This window comes from Myotis daubentonii, chromosome 3, assembly GCF_963259705.1.
Source record: "Myotis daubentonii chromosome 3, mMyoDau2.1, whole genome shotgun sequence".
NCBI classification, from domain to species: Eukaryota; Metazoa; Chordata; class Mammalia; order Chiroptera; family Vespertilionidae; genus Myotis; species Myotis daubentonii.
The window spans coordinates 141,938,809-141,957,699 of NC_081842.1; positions in this window are offsets into that span (position 1 = coordinate 141,938,809).

Consider the following 18,891-nt stretch of genomic DNA (forward strand, 5'->3'; position numbering starts at 1 on the left):
TTCACAGTACAGCAGCCAAACTGAGCAGTTGCAGCAGAGATCATATGCTCTTTAAAGCCAAAATTAGTTCTTATCTAACCCTTTATAGAAAAAGTTTGCCAGCACCTGACTGCACATTACATCTTCCAGTATAGGCCTCCTAATCTGTATAGTTCTTCTTCATCAATCATGCTTAACTGGTTTACTGCTAAAAGGATATGAATAGCATGGGAACTAGCTGAAGCGTGGATTAAAAATAAGTATTTGAAGTCGCCTCAAAATTGCATGTACACAGTCAGCTTGATGAGTCTCTAACTCCCTTTGACCATTTTGAACAGCGCAGAGGGCTTCCAGAAATCGACAGATCTTAGTGGAGTATGTTCCAAGCATTACTCAAGCTCTTCAAAGATTTTCAATGATGACTTAGCTGGCTCAAAGCAATGCACTGTTATAATGAGGAAGAGCTTTGATTATGAAATAGTGCAGCAGAGCAAAAGGCATTATTCCCATCTGTACCATAAGAAGTATGTATAACTCAACCACTGCCACCCCCTCAAATTTCAAAACCTTGTAGGCCACTTTAGCTGAGAGTGAATTTCAAATACATTTCTTAAAGACCAACACTCAAAATAACTTCCAAACACATAAAAATTAGAGAAAAATTCAAACTCTTAAAATTAACATAGATACGGCATCTTAATATCTCTAATTATGCTTGGGAGTGTCAGACTTTTTCATTCATTTTAACACTTTCTATAGCAACTCCCTTGGCCACATCTGATATCCTCCCACAAAGTAAGAAAGAATAATATTCTTAAAAGTAATATTCTTCTTTTGTAGGAAATATTAATGGTGTAAGCTCTCTATTTTACAAAACAGAAACAAGATTGGGTTATTTTGAGTCTGAACTAAATGAGCTTGGAAAATACCTTCATATTCCATTTGTCAGAATTCTCTATGGTTTTTAAGCCTATTTATCTGAAATTTTGGTACCAACACTTGACTCAAGACAGGCACAGCTGTGTCTGCCTTTTCCTTAGGCTCTCATGTCGCTTTTTTCTTTCACTTGTTTCTAAAGACTGTTTCAGACCAACACTGATGTGTGAGATAGCCTGCAGTTTGTAATTTTTGCACTCATGATACCTTGTAACAATATGTGGTCTGGCTTAATCATCCATATTGCTGAAAATACTGAGAAACTAATTTTGAAATAATTTCAAAACACAAAGATTGAAGAACATTCAACATTTAATTCAATGTGTCTCATGTATCTAAATTTAGCAAACTATAAAACAGCATTCCCACTGGTTCCAAGGATGACCTAGTCCAGAGCTGGCTCTCTTCCCAAGGGGATATGCCAAGTCCTAACGCTTTCACTCCCTGCTTTAGGAGAGTTAGTTATTATGGTTTGAGGGAGATTTTCTGTGTTTAAGAACTTCCTTTGGACTGGTATAAGGCAGTGATAATCCAGTAATTTTGGATGTAGCCAAAGCGACTTAGTGTTTATTTGCAAAGTTCTTCAACATATATTACCTCATTCATTCTTGTTATTACCTATAACAAGGTGTGGGATATGAACTCAAAGAGGCTAAGTCACAGGTCATGCAGCTAGAAAGACAGAGTTAGGCTTCAAATCCATGTCTTCTATCTCCAACATTGGATCTTACAAAAAAAATGTGATTAGAGTTTGAACAGATATCAGAAATCAGAGCTGGCCAAACAAGTAAGCTGTGCTTATTGCAAGTAAATTCTAGATATAACTGCTGCAAAATCAGGTGATGCCATAGATTTAAAGCCAGGAAGAAAGACAAACATCATAACAATGTAAATACTAGGGAATGATGCCGTAAAATATAAAACTGGAGTTATGGTAGGGAATCAGGGAACCCTCAGAAGTTGGGGAGGAAAAACAAAATTGATGACAAAAATTCTAGAAAAGAGCCAGCAATCAGAAAGTTACAGGAATTGAGAGAGCAAGGGAAAGCAGCAGAAAAACTTAGGTTCCTCTGTTTATTTGTTAAGTCTTCACTGATTATCTTATTCCAGGCACAATGTTAGACATTGAGAATGCATTAACAGAATACTATTCTGGTTCTTCACAATTTCGTAATATTGTAAGAAAGAAATATAAGCAAGGGATTACTATACAATGTTATAAATCATAGAGGCAAAGCCATATACAAAGTTTTGTGGACGCACAGAGAAGAATTACATAATGACACAATGATGAGACCATCTGAATTAACGGCTTCATACCAGAACCTTTCATATTGTTCTGCAAAGATAGAGGAGGCAATGGCAGGACTGAGGCTTGTGGAGCAAAATGGTTGAGAGCTAGCTCTTGGCTGGTTTGTGGATGGAGAAGGCCAATAGAAATTTGGTGTGCCAATATTTACAGCAACCAGTTAACAGCCAACTGAGACAGAATAAGTGAGAATAGCACAGAGGTTAAAAGACGCAGGGGATGAAAAATATGTTCCCAGGAGGGAGGAATGGAGATCTTCTGATAGATGACGCAAACAGGGCCCAAAGGCAAACTCCTCCCACTTCACAGTTTTGCTTTAGATCAAATCTGGTGCTAATTGATTGGAGTGATAACACAATGTATTGAGTAAACCTGGTAGGGAGATTAAATTGAAGATCTATTAATAATTATCCAGAGCAACTAGATTAATGGTTATCTTCTATCTGATCTAACTCTGTCTGTGGTAATGTGGCCATGCCATCTTTCTGACCCTTCATTTAAGTGGGAGCAATAATATGTACTCCAGAGTTGTGAGCTTTTAATAAAAGAAGGAAGGAAGGGAAGGGAAGGGAAGGGAAGGGAAGGGAAGAGAAGAGAAGGGAAGGAAGGAAACTGTGAAATGCGTGGTTTATTGTAGGCAACTCAATAAGTATTATTGATAAATAACTAACAAAATTAGCTAGAGTCTCTCTCAATTCCAACTTTGACCTTATGTCATCAATACACATTAACAGAGAGCAGAGACAACAAGAGTAAGCATGACTTTTAGAAGCTTGAAAAATTAGTTGAGAAATATGCCAGCGTGAGAAGGTTTTTCATATGTTTCTGCCTTCCAGGGTGTGATGAAACATACCATCGGCTTCTGCAGCCTCCGGCATAATGCTATGGGCTCTGCACTGAAAATAGAGGTCATCCTGAGGGAGTTATCTCAGGTGCAAAGCCAGACAAAGCAGACACATCATGGAAATAGCTTTATGTTCAAGTGAAACACCATGCAATTTGTAAGTTCTTAGGTCTCAACACCACAAGTGATCCCTTTTCCATGTAATCTTTCCCTCCGTTCGTGCGTAGTGTTTATAATGGTCATCTGGACATAGCAGAGCAACTGTTCCAAACAAGCAGATCTGCGTCTGCTTCTCTCCTGTTTTTTTCAGAGCTGCCAAGTAAAAGCTATGAAATTATAGCAATAAGAAGGTAGATAGTTCGGGAAATGTAGGGAAGGATATTATCTTTGCTATTATAGGTAATGATCAGGTCTTGGAGGCCTTTTAGTGACAAGTGAAAATTGCATGCTCACCTCTTTTTCCATTTGATGTAGGGTTTGCATACCTCAGTTTACAATATGTCCCTATGGCCAAGGGAGGAGTGTGTGGGAAGAATACAATAGTTAGTAATCTGTGGCAGTTCTAAAAACTCACACTCGCAGCCCAAATGTAATGATGATGGTTTTCATGCAGGCTTCTCTCATTGTATGTACATTACTATTATAGATTCTGCTACTGAGTACCTGTTGACCTTGACCTTGAATCCATTGACCTCTTAGTGTCTCTGCTTTGCTTCTGCCTAATGGCAACAGTATTTTTCTTACTCTCTAGACCCAGTGGTATGAAGAGAACATGATTTTTTTAAAATTGCATGAATAAAAATGGTAATAAATGAGACCAGAGAGAGATTTCAAGTCTTGTTTCTTCCATTAAATAGCTATGTGGCCGTGGACAAGTCACCTTATTTCTCTGGGCCATATTTCTTACCTGTAAAATGAAGAGATTAGGCCACATGGGTCCTATAATCCCTCTGGTTCTAATGTTCTAGAAATTTCTAATGTTCTAGGATGTCATCATTCTAAAGCCAAGCCCTTCAGATAATCAGAGTGTGGGGTACACTCTGCTGAGATTTTTAAAAAGAAAAGAAAAAGAATATAGCTCTTTATTCCTGAGATGACTAGTAGGTCTCTGAGGAAGCAAGACTGAGCAGATTTCCTCTCGATGGAATAAGAATTTCCCCCTTTTTGAGATGCAGAAAGATATCATGTGCCTTTCTTAGGTAAGCACTTAATTTCCAAAATTAGAATAGATCTCAAAGAAGTGAAACATTCATTACAAGTGATAAAATATCAGTGTATTTGTCGCAGCTTTAATCATCTACAGGAGTGACTTTGTGCTATTCTGAACAACTACGGAAGCTTCCAAGGCCACACACAAACACTTTCCCTTTTGTTCTCAACATCACAAGTGACCCCTTTTCCATGTAATAACCCAGAGGCAAATGTAAAACAAAAGTGGTAATAATTATAAAAAGGAAAGAAACAAAGATAGCCACACATCACTAGGTAAATTTTAAAAAAACACACACATATAGGGGGGAAAAATGTAAAAATTTTATGCCATATGCATTTTGAGGAAATACAAAAGTGATTTCCTTTTTAATATAATTTCATGTTCTGCAAGGGTATACTACTTTTTTAGTTTCAACTACCCAGAGTAGGACGAAATCTCCAGGATTCTTTAGCTTGATCTCGTGCTTTTGAGAACCACCCCAGTGTTTGCTGAACAGAAAACACTTCAGGGCTGGTGCTTAGAAACTGGGATTCTTGCCATGGTACCAGCCAAGTGACTTCAGGAGACATTAGACTTAGTTTCTGATCTGAAAAAAATAACCGGTTTGAGTGTCAAAAATCCTATATTCTGTAAGTCATTCTCAGTAGGTGAATATCTGTTCTTTGCCCAAACAGTGATAACCTCAACAGTGCTGGCAACAAGAGCAACAGGCATTCAGGAAACATGTCTTATGAAACCCAGCAACTGTAGTGGACTGGCACAGATATAAAGGACTTTCTTAAACTTAGTTCTCATTCCTCACTTTAGTTGAAGTCCATTTCTTTCCTCAGAGAAAACATAATTGCTAATCCTCCTTATCTTATGCCAGGATTTCCCATATACACAAAAACTGTTATTAGTTATGTTTTAACTTCCTTTCATTTGCTTCTACTCTCAAGTAGAATATTCCTTTTTTTAAAGTCACACTTTTCTGCGTTGGGGATGAAGGACAGAGGAATTACAGTTTCTGGAAATACTTTCTATATTTTCAACAGAACATTCACAGAAATCCTAAACTGACTCTGAGTAAAAAAGCAAACACATATCCTAATTTTTTGTACATGAAAAAAATTATGCTCAGAGACTCAGATTGTCTCTGCCAATAATTTCTTTAACATAGGTTCACAGCAGGAATATAATTTATTATAGTAATATTTCCCAAGCCAATAGCATACAGGGTGTCTTTTAATAAGCCAGTGGGGAAAAAAATAAGCCAGTGAAGAAATAACCCAATCAAAATCAATGATAGATTAATTACACTATTGTTTCAAGCAAAGGAGTGATGAAAAAAATAAAGTCCAAATTGAGTTGAGGTGTACCTTGCTATGAGTTGGTTCTCAGAAGAGGTGGCTTAGCCAACTAAGAACTGACATCCGAATGCCAGTGCTAATTGAAAATCCCTTGTTGCTAAAGCATGGTGCTAGCAGAATGCAGGCGCTGGTGTTGGCAGGCAAGATGATCTCTGTCAAGGGGCCACTGAACTGTTTTCAACCCAGCTGGCCAAGAGTAGCCCCGCCACAGAAGGAGCTAATGTCCTAAGCTCTTTGGAGACCTATTCAGATTAGCAAAGAGTAGCCTTTCCCAAACAGAACACTATCTTTAAGTCCTCACAGACCCTTGGTATTTCAAGTTTAAATGCCCATTACGTTATAGTCACTCACACTGGTAAGCACTCAGAAGCACAATAATTTTGTTGACATCATCCTGATACGGCCTCCCCACTGTAAAAAATTCACCCTTCGATCAAAACAACTTCACTTAAGTCATAAACAAGTGAATTTGAAATTGTAACAAACCAATACACAACATTAACAAAAGAGAAATGTGCAACCAAATTGGTAAGATCATTTTAAGAAAATGGAAAATTCTGGGTTTGGTTCTTGTTTCTCTGGATTTTCTGTGTAGTTCCTGCTAGATACTTTGTGAGGTGCTATCCTACAGCCTCTGGGAGCATCTATCTATAGGTTACTCTCCCTTTCTACTATCGCTATTTGGCCAACAGTGTAAGGGTAAGCACTTTTTCTCTGGTAGAAGTGAATAGATGGGAAAAGAAGACGCTAACATCTACCCTGATCCTGCTCTTGTATTTCCAAAAGTTCCACTGTAGCTGTGACCTGAAATGCTGAGTAAATGACATCAGTCCCACAAAAGAAAGAGTGGAATGGTGAAATAACGGGATGGAAAACAACTCTTGACATTCCTGCCTCACCCAGTCCACACAATCCATGGCTTCCCACAGTCCATCTGACACAGAGGTGACATAGGACAAACATAAGGAAGAAGGAAGGAAGGAAGGAAGGAAGGAAGGAAGGAAGGAAGGAAGGAAGGAAGGAAGGAAGGAAGGAAGGAAGGAAGGAAGATTGGTTTCCAAACCTTGCTCCCAAAAAGTGAACCACACCTTTTAATGGAAACCAAGCAAGCAGGCAAATACAACTAGCTGTTCCTACAAAGCTGCAAAGTGAAGATTTCCAGGCAAGGAAATTCTAAAGGATCTATCAACCAGGAAGCTGATATTTTCCTAAACATAAAGTTGTTGATATTTTGGATGCTGGTAACATATGATTACCTGTGAACATGCAATAATGCAATACAAAGGTCCTAGGCCCGCTGGAAGAGAAGACCATGCAATGTCTTCAACTGTGATATTTTAGGATACTTTTGTAGAATGTACCTAATTATGTCATCACAAGCCTGCATGAATACACATCAGAGCCAACATTTTTATATCATGCACACATGTTTAATATCTCACTAATGCTTGTGAGCAAGAGAATAAGGCCTTCATGTAACAACAAAAGAATCATACTGCTTTTTTCATACAACATCCACTTCTGTGTAGTCAGACTCCCCAATATTGAAGCTTTTGATAAGCTACTTGCCCACAAATTAAAAGGGTTTCTGCAATTTCATCACTAGAAAAGAATGTGATTTCAGAATCACAAGAGTAAATAAAATAGTAATCCGCATGTTATAAATTATGCATCTTTCATCTCAAAGGACAATAAATAAAGCATCTTTCATCTCTATGAATCCCAAAGCAGTTAACAATTTATAAACTAGCACATGGGGATCACTTGATTCATCACTGAAAGACAACTGCCCTGGAATACTGTGGTGTTTTTTTAATAGTGCACACAAAACAGTATTGAAAGATGAGAAGCAAGGAAATGCTACACCAGTGGCCTAGATTTGAGACATGTGAGTAGAGGAGATAGAAAGCTGACTGAAATCTTCTCTCACATTTGAACTCACAAAGCTATAACTTTTATGACTTCCCAGATACAGAGGTATAATCCTTCAAAGTTCTTGTCAACATTCCCATTTTTTTTCACCTGGATTCTTTGAAGCAAACATTTGTCACATTATTTACATATGCATAAACCTTGTCACTCTCCTTTGCCTAGGATAAAGCTCAAGCTTCTTAGAATGGCATGAAGGATGCTCCATCGAGCTATTGATTATAAAAGATCCTTCAACATACATCTACTATCCCACCTTGCTCTAAGAGAAAAATGGGTTCCCCAAATGGTAATTGCAATAATTTGATTGATATGATTAATACTTGGTGTGTGTGTTACTATTAGGGAGGAAGTAGATAATATCTGTTCATACAACCCCATTATTTTGGTGACCACACTAAACCACAGTGAAACTAGATAACTTATCCAAACTCATATGGCTGTATAGATGCAAAGTAGGAATAATACTGGAGGAGCTAGTCTCAGCTGGTGGGAGATTCGGATCCAGGTTAAAGATAAGGTAACCATATGCTTTATCCTTTAAACTAGGACACTCATAAGAGTAAAAGGGCATGCGCTAGTAATGTTCACATTAATAAGACAAGAGTAAACTGGGACTGTCCAGGAAAGGCTTGACTCTAGCTCCTCAAGTTAAGAAAAACACACTAGTCCTAAGAGGTTTGGCTCAGTGGATAGAGCGTCAGCCTGTGGACTCAAGGGTCCCACGTTTGATTCTGGTCAAGGGCATGTACCTTGGTTGCGGACACATACCCAGTAGGGAGTGTGCACGAGGCAGCTGATCGATGTTTCTCTCTCATCTATGTTTCTGACTCTCTATCCCTCTCCCTTCCTCTCTGTAAAAAACCAATAAAATACATTAAAAAGAAAAAACACACTAGACACACTAGAATTTCCAGAAGTTTGGCATAGGGAGTCATACACAGATAACACAGTACCTACAACTGGTCAATGTGTATTTCTCTGGTCTGGCTTCTCTAGAAGATAGAACGAGAGCATTGTAGGAGTTTTAGGTTTTAAAAAGTTGAGTAACAGTCTTCTAGAATCCACATGGCAAAATTCTTTCTGCGAGACTCCAAAACTTGGTGAGCTGCACTTAAAACCACGGGTATCACTTCAATGGGACAGAGGTGCTTGTGAAGAGAGCTGGCACATTTAGAAAGAGAAGCTGTCCTCCCAAGCCCTCATCTTCGGCATTTCATGTACCTCTGGATGGGGGCCAAGCCCTTTACAAAGGTTGTATATTCCTTATTCACACATTTGAGATAGAACATCATGGGGGATGGCTATTACCAAGAACCCACTTTCACCAGCCAAATATGGCATCTCTTTAATGAACTAGGCATCTTTATTCATATGTTATTCCTCGAAACTGGTTATGACCAAATTGGACAAATGTTATCTATTGAACTATTAACGTCACAATGCAAATATTTATGTTTTCTTAAAAAGACATTCTTTCACATACACGTTTAATGCTGAAACCTATGATATCCATGGCAGTAGATTGAATTGGCTTCTTAGAAGTGCCTCATATCTTTTCTTCAGTCTTAAACGCTAGATGTGTATTAGTTTGTTTTTGCTTTTTTTTTTATAAGCATAAACTTAACCTAGGCTTCACTATCATATAAGGCACATGAAAGTACATACCTACGGAGAATAAGCTTCCTCCAAGTTCCAAATCTTAGATCTTGCAAATATTGACAATTTCAGCCCTGTAAGAGCCTTTATACATTGGAAGCATTCAATCAATACATGGATTGATACTTAGGATGTGGTCTAGAGGCAGTTAAAAAGAGCAGTGTTTGAGAATAGTGAGGGAGAATGACTTGTTTGCAGCCCTGATCTCTAAATACACTGCAGAGTTCAGACTAGGGTAGGTGTTCAATAAATATTTGTTGAGTAAGTGTTGAAATAACGCCTATAAATCTTTCTCTTCTCACAATGACTCAAACATATAAAGCAGAATGATAGCCCTTGGGTTAGGAAGGTTGGCCTGCATGATCTCCCTATTTGCCTGATTCCAGGTGGTGACAAAGCAGCCAGGCTGCTCCCCTTCACCCTCAAGCCCTCAGCTTTCCTATAGCCTTATTAGATAACTCATCTTTTCTTCACCCTAAATAGATTAATTAACAGATGGATATCTCAAGGGGGGGGGGAGGGGAGTAAGACTATGCTTGGGAAAGACGGAGTTGTAAAGACAAGGCATGAATCAGGAGAGGCCAGCTAATTCTCAGTATCTACCCTTCTATGAACTTAGCTCACCCACCAATGCAGACTTTGAAAGAGGCTGGCTCTTAAATATTGGACCCGTCTTTGTAAATGAATTCCAGGCCAAGACCACCACCTGTTTTGCTGTGCATGGTCACGCTGCACCTCTGCATCCATGTAAAGCTTCCTTGCCGAAGTGGACTGAAACACAGACCCCTAAGAGTACGCAAATTGAGCAGTAACTACTATTACCCACTAAAAGATAAATCAACATCAGCTTAGGTGGAAGCATGTCCCTATACATCTGGCAGTATTTGGGAACAAGGTGTTCCTGATTTATGAATCTCCCAGATAAATCGTTTAGGAAATGGCAGACTCTATATGCAGACCATATGCAAGGGGCCTTGTGACTCATGATCTGAATTAAATCTATACAAGGAGGAAGTAGGGGTCATGGAAGGTAAAGAAAACTAAATCCTCAAGAATTCCTAAAGAGATTGAGGGGAGTTCTGGGTTTCCCACAACACATAGGGATTTGAGCAAATTTCATGTGAATATCAAATGACGGGGTGACTCCAGGCTAACATTGGAGATAAAGAAACTTGCAGATTTGTAACTAGAATCCAGGTGTTTTCAACCAATCAGTGTCTCTCTCCAAAATCATTTTGCCCTTCACACATGTGAGAATGTGCTCTATAAATTTGCCTAAGATTGAGAGGAATTTTTAGAATATAACTTTATAAAGGGCAGGAGTTGTGTTTTAAATATACAAAGAAAAATGGTGTGCTTTATGTAATGCACAGCACGGCCTTCATTTCCTCCTTCTGCATGATCACCGTTAATCAGAGCCCTTTCACAGCACCCACAGCTGAGAAAGAAGATGGGCTGTTCACAGCCAAACCAGGCTTGTTTCCACTTGCCACATAGGTGAGGAGCAATCACCCTGCCAGCTGCCCTGGGAGTGACTCCCTTTGCCCTGCTCCCCACAATTGCCCTAGGCACTGCCCACACCTCTCCAAGTCAAATTACAGGGCTTCTTGAAGGACCCTGAGGCCCCAAGGTTACCTGGCAACCATGCACCTGTGAGTTAGGTCAGCCAGGCAGTGCTAAACCTGTGTGTTGGGGCTTGTGATTCTCAGTGTATTCTTATGCTTCTTATTACAGCTCACTCCTCCAGCCCAGAGGGAAGAACAGAGCTGATTGTTTTCCTTCTCCGTTTCCTAGATACAACAGATCTACTGATTAGATCTCAATTGAGTGTCCAAAAGGCTCAGACATACCATAGAATTAGCTTTGAAAATGTAACTTTTAAGAAAGTGTCCAGTTTTATTTTGAGAAATATCTCTCTACCGGTAAACCAGATCCTTAACTTGGGAGAACTGAAAAAGAATTCTAACTGGTACATAGTACATTATAATAAATTTGTTTAAAAATAGAAAAAAGATTATGCTTTTTTAAAAAAAAAAAAATGTTTCTTTCCAGCTTTTTACCACCAGAAGGGGTTAATGGTGTCAAAATTCCAAGAGAGTTGACAAGGTGACTCTGGGACTGGCCTTTTTGACCAGTTCAATGATCAGCGTTGGGGTTTGACCAGCAGTAACCCTCCAAAGTACCTACAGTTACTGTTCCTGGCATGGGAAACCTGACATTGACCTCACTTCCTGTCTGCTGACCTTGCTCTTCTAGGACACCATTTCTGGAAGCAGATGAACATCTGCAAGGACAGATAACTGGGCTGCTGCAGTGCCTCCTCCTTCCATTGCCCCACAGGAAGTAAATCTGGGCAGGGAAGGACCCAGCCAGATGTGGATGTCTGTACGCTACTAGGGCAACCTCAATAAATATTTTGCTAACGTTTCTTCAAACCCTCACCCCCTTTGTACATTAAGAAAAACAAAATTCTTTTTTCATTTTTCTACATACTATGCCCCTAGATTTGTAGTTCTAGGCATGATGACACTTTAATAAAATCTGGCTTCCCTTGCTACACTAATTTTCTTTTCCTTTTTCCCCCCAGTTGTTTCTCTCTCTTATTCTCCTCACATGTGGCTTCTCATCTGACCCAATTTGTCTTTGTTCTATTCTCTTCTCCATTATATCCATCTTTATCCCATTCTTTAGCCATTGACCCCTCAGCCTGAAAATGGCCACGTTCAGTGTTTAAGCCTTCATGCAAAATGTTTTCTGAATCATCCTGTTTGTTCAAAAAGTTGAATGTAAAGGGATCCAAATTATAAAATAAGCTCGGAATCCAGTGTCTTCCAAAGGCAACCCTCATTGTGAAGTTGCAAATGCTGTTTGCTATTGCTCTAATCTGTTCTATTTTTATGTTTGAGGTGTCCTTTTCTGGATCACCCTGCTTCCGAAAATCTTTTTGTGTTAAATTTTGTCCCCAAGGGTTCTCAGCTACTTTACCCATTCCTTCTCCAGGTTAAATCCCCAATGGCTGTGACCTGCAGTAACTCAAGATGAGATCCTCCTGAATGTTTTTTTTTACAAGTGTCTGAGTGCAATGATGTGGGGCTCAAGGCGAGATGGAGAATCCTTCCTGCCTTCGCACAGACTCATTTTCTTCTAGTCAAAAAACAAACAAACAAAAAACAAACTGTTATGTTCCTATTATTGATTTTTTCAAATGTGTTTATTTTTGTTACATTTTAAGCGTAGGACTGGAATACCAAACAAGCTGTTTAAAAAAAAAACCCAAAAAAACCAAAAAACTAAATCCTTCCCTTTAAGGGTTTTTATAATTTCTCTTGGTATCTCTTTTGAAGAAAAAAAAAAAACTCTCCAGCTTTTTCTTTGGGCTGTTTGGGTTGATTGTGTTTTGAATTTTCTTGTTTTAATAAGAAACATTTACATGTTTTATGTGCTGTATATGTATATATAAAAGTAATCATTAGCAGTGCCTAAAGTTAATAGCCTAAGAATGTATAGCATAATATACTGCAGTGTCACTGATTGGGTGAAAAAGATTTAAAATAGGACTGAGGGAGAGAAAGTATAAACAGTATGAAACTATTACTACTCCAACTAGTTCTGAAAGAGCTCAATGTGAAGCCAACCAGAAAATGATCATTCTGCAACTATAAATATAAAGCACTAAAAACGACAAAAGCTCTCCGGCATTGTAAAAAATCCATAAATAAAGAGCACCCCCAAAAGCATTTGCTGGCAAAAGTATTTAGTGTGGCAATAAAAAAGAGTATTTGTTTTCTTTATATTAAGTGATTTTTTATGTAATCTGTACAATTAAACACTACATAAGAAAATAAGAATTGGAGTGTGCATTTGGCACCTAATTGAGTATTGAATCAGGAAGACGTATAATCTAAAGAGACTATATACTATGGCACATGTACCACCAAGGTTACTTGTAATGTGTTGTAAACAGAAAATGTTTTGTGTTTTTTTTTAATATATTTTATTGAGTTTTCACAGAGAGGAAAGGAGAGAGATAGAGAGTTAGAAACATCAATGAGAGAGAAACATCGATCAGCTGCCTCCTGCACACTCCCCACTGGGGATGTGCCCGCAACCAAGGTACATGCCCTTGACCGGAATCGAACCTGGGACCTTTCAGTCCTCAGGCCGACGCTCTATCCACTGAGCCAAACTGGTTTCGGCCAGAAAATGTTTTATACTAAAAAAAAAAGTATTCTTTGAAGATACACGTACAAACACATCTACATATACAACAAAACAACACATGGCTTTGTATTTTGCATACAAATGTTTTAGCATAAGCAGAGTAGCATTTTGTGGTAGAGACCTCACTCCATAAGGCCAAGAAGGCCAATGATCACATCAAATACATTTTAGTTAAGAAATATATTATTTCTGATTTTGTTTTGTTGATATTGGTTAGGCTACAAAAGAGTGATTTTTTTTGCTGTTGATGGACTTGAAGTCTAAGTTTATTGGCAAAAAGAAAGAGTGGCCTTTTTTAAAAGAGTCAATTCCCTTTTGTCAGCTAAAAGACAATCACAATAGTGTTATGCACTACATATTAAGCACTTAGAACCAAGAAACAGCGAATTAAAGAATGAACATAAATTACACATAATAATCATTTTGATTTATCAAGTCAAAGACTTCCAAGTCTCAGCCAAATGTTAAGGATCATGGTGTTGATAATTTACCTGATAATGATAACAATAAAAGTAGTTTTACCTTTTGCATGTATTGTATTTTGGTAAATCTAAGTTACTAAAGTATATGGTCCAGCTGCTTTGCTCCTCACACTCACCCTATGGGAGACAGCGGTAAATAGGGTATCCTGATGGGCAGGAATGCTGCTGATGAAGACATAGCAACAGAGGTTGCATAACCTTCGCCTCCACTCCAATATCATTAAAAAATGACTTGTGAGTGCAATGTCAAGGGGAATTATGTGCTTTTCAAATGTCTGGACTCTCCTGGAGAAATCTGAAAGGGAAGTATCACAACTATTACCTTGGACTATAGGCAGTTTTCAACAGTTTCCTGGAAAAAAAAAAAACACCTGCAAGAATAGCAGTTTTTTATAGATTTAAACTTATAGCTTATCTACTCAATGTAGAACTTAATCCATTCAGAACAGTTTGCTTTCTGCTAAGGAAGTGTTCCCAACTGGTTCAACCCTACTTGTTTTTACAAGTCCCTTCTCTCTGAGAGTGAGAACTATTGGGGGACTATATACCTGGTACTTCAAAGATTAAATCAAAGTATGTCACTTCAGAATTTGTAAAAATCTTTTGTGCATACTAGCCTCTGTAATTCTTACAAGTGTCTTTTGAAAAAAGTATTGCTATCATCTTTTTACAGTTAGGAAACTGAGGCAGAGAGTTCAATGACTTGACAGAGAGAGAGTTCAGCAACTCGCCAGAGGTCACAGGGGCACTAAGTGGTAAAGACAGGATTTAAGTTCAAGTCTTCTGTTTCCAAATCTAGTGTACTAGTAATTCCCATGCTATTCCAGTGCTTATCTCAGGAACTAAAAATGTCTTTTCAAGAACTATAATGTTGAAAGCACTATAATCATTCTACAAGGAGGGAGGTGAGTCAGGGAAAAGGCAGATTTAAAGCTGAATCCAAAGTTTCCAATCTACACTCCTGGAAAGATTTCTCCTATATTAGCAAGAGTAGGGAAATCATGGGAAGAACTGGGGTTTGGAGAGAAAGAGATAAGTGTATTTTAAAGCTCAGTGTTTAAGCTTTTGTAAATTATGTGGTTAGAGGTGGCCAGCAGTCAGAGAGCTCAGAGGAAAGGTTGAGAATTAGGATGAGATTATTACAGTAAACTGGGTGAGATCAACCTGGAAAAAGCCTGCAAATGCTAAAAAGCTGTGAGTAGAAACTCAGGAAAACAAAGAGGATGAAGGAAAAACACATATATTCAGGAAGATGAAAAAAGTATAGTCTCATTTCAAAAAGTGAAAAATGTCTTTAAATGGAGAGAACTTTTATTTTCCGAAAGATAAAAATAAAACAGAATGTAGTAAAGGCATGAAGAAATCATGAAATGGAAGGAAAAAGTGTTGAGAAAATGCATATCAAATAATTGCAATGTTCTCATTAAAGATAAAGGAAAGAGATGGGTTACATTCTCAAGAGTAATATTTTGGGACAGCTACTGTGGGGTAGTTAGAAGAGAGGAACTAGAGACAAATAAAAGGAAAGCTGATCTGCATGGAGGAGGTAAGTGTTGTCAGACGACTTTACATGTAGTGGAAAAATTGTCATAGTTACCATAGAATTTCTCCCAAGAGCAGACAAATAGAAGAATTTTACCAGGTTGAGGAACTAACAAGAAACATATGCTACAAGGTCAAAAGAATGAGAGAAATTTTAACATGACATGAGAAGTTAGCTAAAATGGCTAAACATAAAAGTCTAGGCTAGATATATAAGAGAAAAATGGAAATTAAGTAAGAAAGACTGCAATAAATTTAGACAGCAGTTTCCGTAAGTGTAAAGAGTGGGAGGTACAAATGGAAATATAATCTGTATGTTGATTTGGTAGACTGGACATATCATCACAAATTCACCCGTTTTTAGCACTTCTACTTCTATTCAATCATTTACTTTACCTGCCTTTTCTTGAGAACATTTGAGTTTGTAATCATTTGTCAAAATTTTCTATCTCCATTCTTTATTCCCCATTCGCTCCCAAGTGCCCTTTGTATTAGTTTCCTCTGGCAGCTGTAACAAATTAACACAAATTTTCTGAGAGAGAGAGAGAGAGAGAGAGAGAGAGAGAGAGAGAGAGAGAGAGAGGGAGAGAGAGAGAGGGAGAGAGAGAGAGAGAACAACACAGAACTTGATTGTCTCACAGTTCTAGAGGAGAGAAATCAGAAAACAAGGTGTCAACAGGGCCATGCTCCTTCTGGACATTCTAGCAGAGAACCATTTTTTTTTTCATCTCTGAGCTTCTATGGGCTGCCATGTGGACCTATCTTTGGAGCAACCATTTAGTCCACTTCATATTTCTTCTATCCACATCCATTACACACATGCGCACGTGTGCGTGCACACACACACACACACACACACACAACTCAATTTAACCAACCTTCACTAATAGCACTGATGGGTGACTTTCTATGTTTTAGGTCTCAAGGTCAATTTTCAGCTTTCATGAGATTTTCTGCTATATCAGGCATCCTTACCACCTGTGGACTTCTGCAAACACTCTCCTTGCTGAACTTTTAGGATTCCATTCTCCCTGATTTCCATTCTTCTTTTCACCATTTCTTTTCAGGGTCATTTATGGGTCCCATCTCCGTCCCCATCCACCTCTTACATGGTGATGTAACCAGAAAACTTCCTTTTCTTTCTTCACTTGTTACTCTCTGGGTGAAGCTATCAACTCATACAGCTTCCACTGTGTTTTGTGTTCAGTATGCCCAATCTATAACTCCAACTGATTTCTTACCGACTTCCACATCAGCACTGTCCAATGGAACTTTCTGCTATCATGGACATATTCTATATCCACACTAACAAAATAGTCACTAACCATGTGTGGCTATTGAATACTTGAAATGTGATCAGCTACTGAAGAACTAAATTTTTTTTAAGTTTTTTTTCCTTTTAGTAAATTTAAATTTAAATAGCCACATGTGGTACTGTGGAGATTTAACACAGGTTCCACTGCCTGTCACAACAGAAGACAAACTCATGAGACAGGTGCTGATGAAAAAGAAAAAAGGTTTATTCATGTGCTATGACCTAGAAGAAGGTGGACTGAAATCTCAAAGACCATCCTCCCTTGCTGCTCAAGCCCCAGGTTCTAATAGGGATGTGAAAGAGAGGGCTTTTTTTTCTATCCCATTATCTTGCTAACTTTTGGCACACTGATGTAAGAACCTCTCACTGTGCCATCTTGGCCAACTGGGGAGACTTCCTGGGACTCCCTGACTGCCTACTGTAGTGGGGTTGGGGGGCTGTAGCACTAACCATCATGAAGCCTGGAAATGCCACAGCCCTCAGCCTGCCTCCTCATCCTGGACACAGTACCTGCACATCCAAGGGAACTGGTTAGAGTGTGCAAGGCCCCCCTGGATCCTGGCACAGACAGTAGCCCCACTGTGGCCCATCCTTCTGAAGTGGGCAGCTAAGCCCATATTCCAACTGACAGCTGCCTACTTGGTAACAGTATTGGCTATCTTATTTGGTGGTACAAGTCTGAAGTCTCATCTACCCTATGTGCTAAACCTATTGATCTTCCTCCCATTCACCCAATATGTCTTTCCACTGAGTAAATGACTCAACAATCACCTCCTCAGTTAAGTCTTCTTAGCAACTTCAGGTTAAATTATTAGATTCCACTTTTGTCTTTCCACAACTCATTTTTCATTGCATTTTTATATAGAAAATTATATATTATCTATACTAATAAAAGGGTAATATGCTAATTAGACCAGGAGACCTTCCGGGAGACCTTCCGGACATCCTTCTGGACAAAGCCATGGTGGCGGGGCTGAAGCAGAGGTGGTTAGGGGTGAGCAAGCCAGTGGTGGGGGGGGCAGGTGGTTGGGAGAAATCAGGCTGGTGGGGGGGGGGATTGGGGGGTGAGCAGGCCGGCAAGGGGGCAGTTGGGGATGAGCAGGCTGGCAGGGGTCATCAGTTGGGGGTGAGCAGGCTGGCGGGGGCGGGCAGTCGGGGGCAATCAGGCCACCAGGGGACAGGTGGGAGCAATAAGTCCAGTGGGGGGGGGGAGTTGGGGGTGATTAGGCCAGCGGGGGGAGCAGTTAGGGGTGATCAGGCCAGCGGGGGGAGCAGTTAGGGGTAATCAGGCTAGAAGGGGTAGCAGTTGGGGTGATCAGGCCAGAAGGCAGGTGAATGGTTAGGAGCCAGCAGTCCCAGATTGCGAGAGGGATGTCTGACTACCAGTTTAGGCCTGATCCCTTTCCTCCTCCGCCCTCCCTGATCCACAGGCTCCCAGGTGGGTGGTGGTGGGGTGGGACGGGGACTGGCAAGCAGGCAGAAGATGGCCCTGATCACAGGCGAGGCCTAGGGACCCTATCCACACACGATTTCGTGTGCTGGGCCTCTAGTAATAAATATATAAGTATATCATTTTATAGTTTTATATGCTTGTGTCATGAACTCCTTGAAGAGAGGAACTATATCTTAATGTGTACTGTAGTCTTTATAAGCTAACGCAGGACCTGGTCCCCATTGAATAAATGAAAAAGAGTCAGTGACCCTACACAGCTTGGAGGTCACCCTGCATTATCAGAGACAATAAGGTACAAGCTCTCCAAAGCAAGGAGCTTCTGCTTCCCCTCAAAGTCCACTCATGAGAATAGCCAAGTAATTCAGGTAATTCAAGAAGGTTTTGCATCCCTAAGTTGGATGATAGAGATTCTTGGTTTTGTTTGTCTGTTTGGTTTGGTTTTGGTTTTGAATGAGTTACCGTTTTAGGAGCCTTAAAAACTAGAAGTGAACATGGTTAACGGTACATGAGCCATTTGGCTGTCACCCTTCATGTTTAAAGTACAAATTATTATAAGAATCACTCTTCTCTGAAATCTGAAATATGGTGATTTGGAGAATTCCAAAAGTGGTGCATACTTTTTAAAAACTGTAGCTAAAAGAAATAAAAAGCTGATATTTT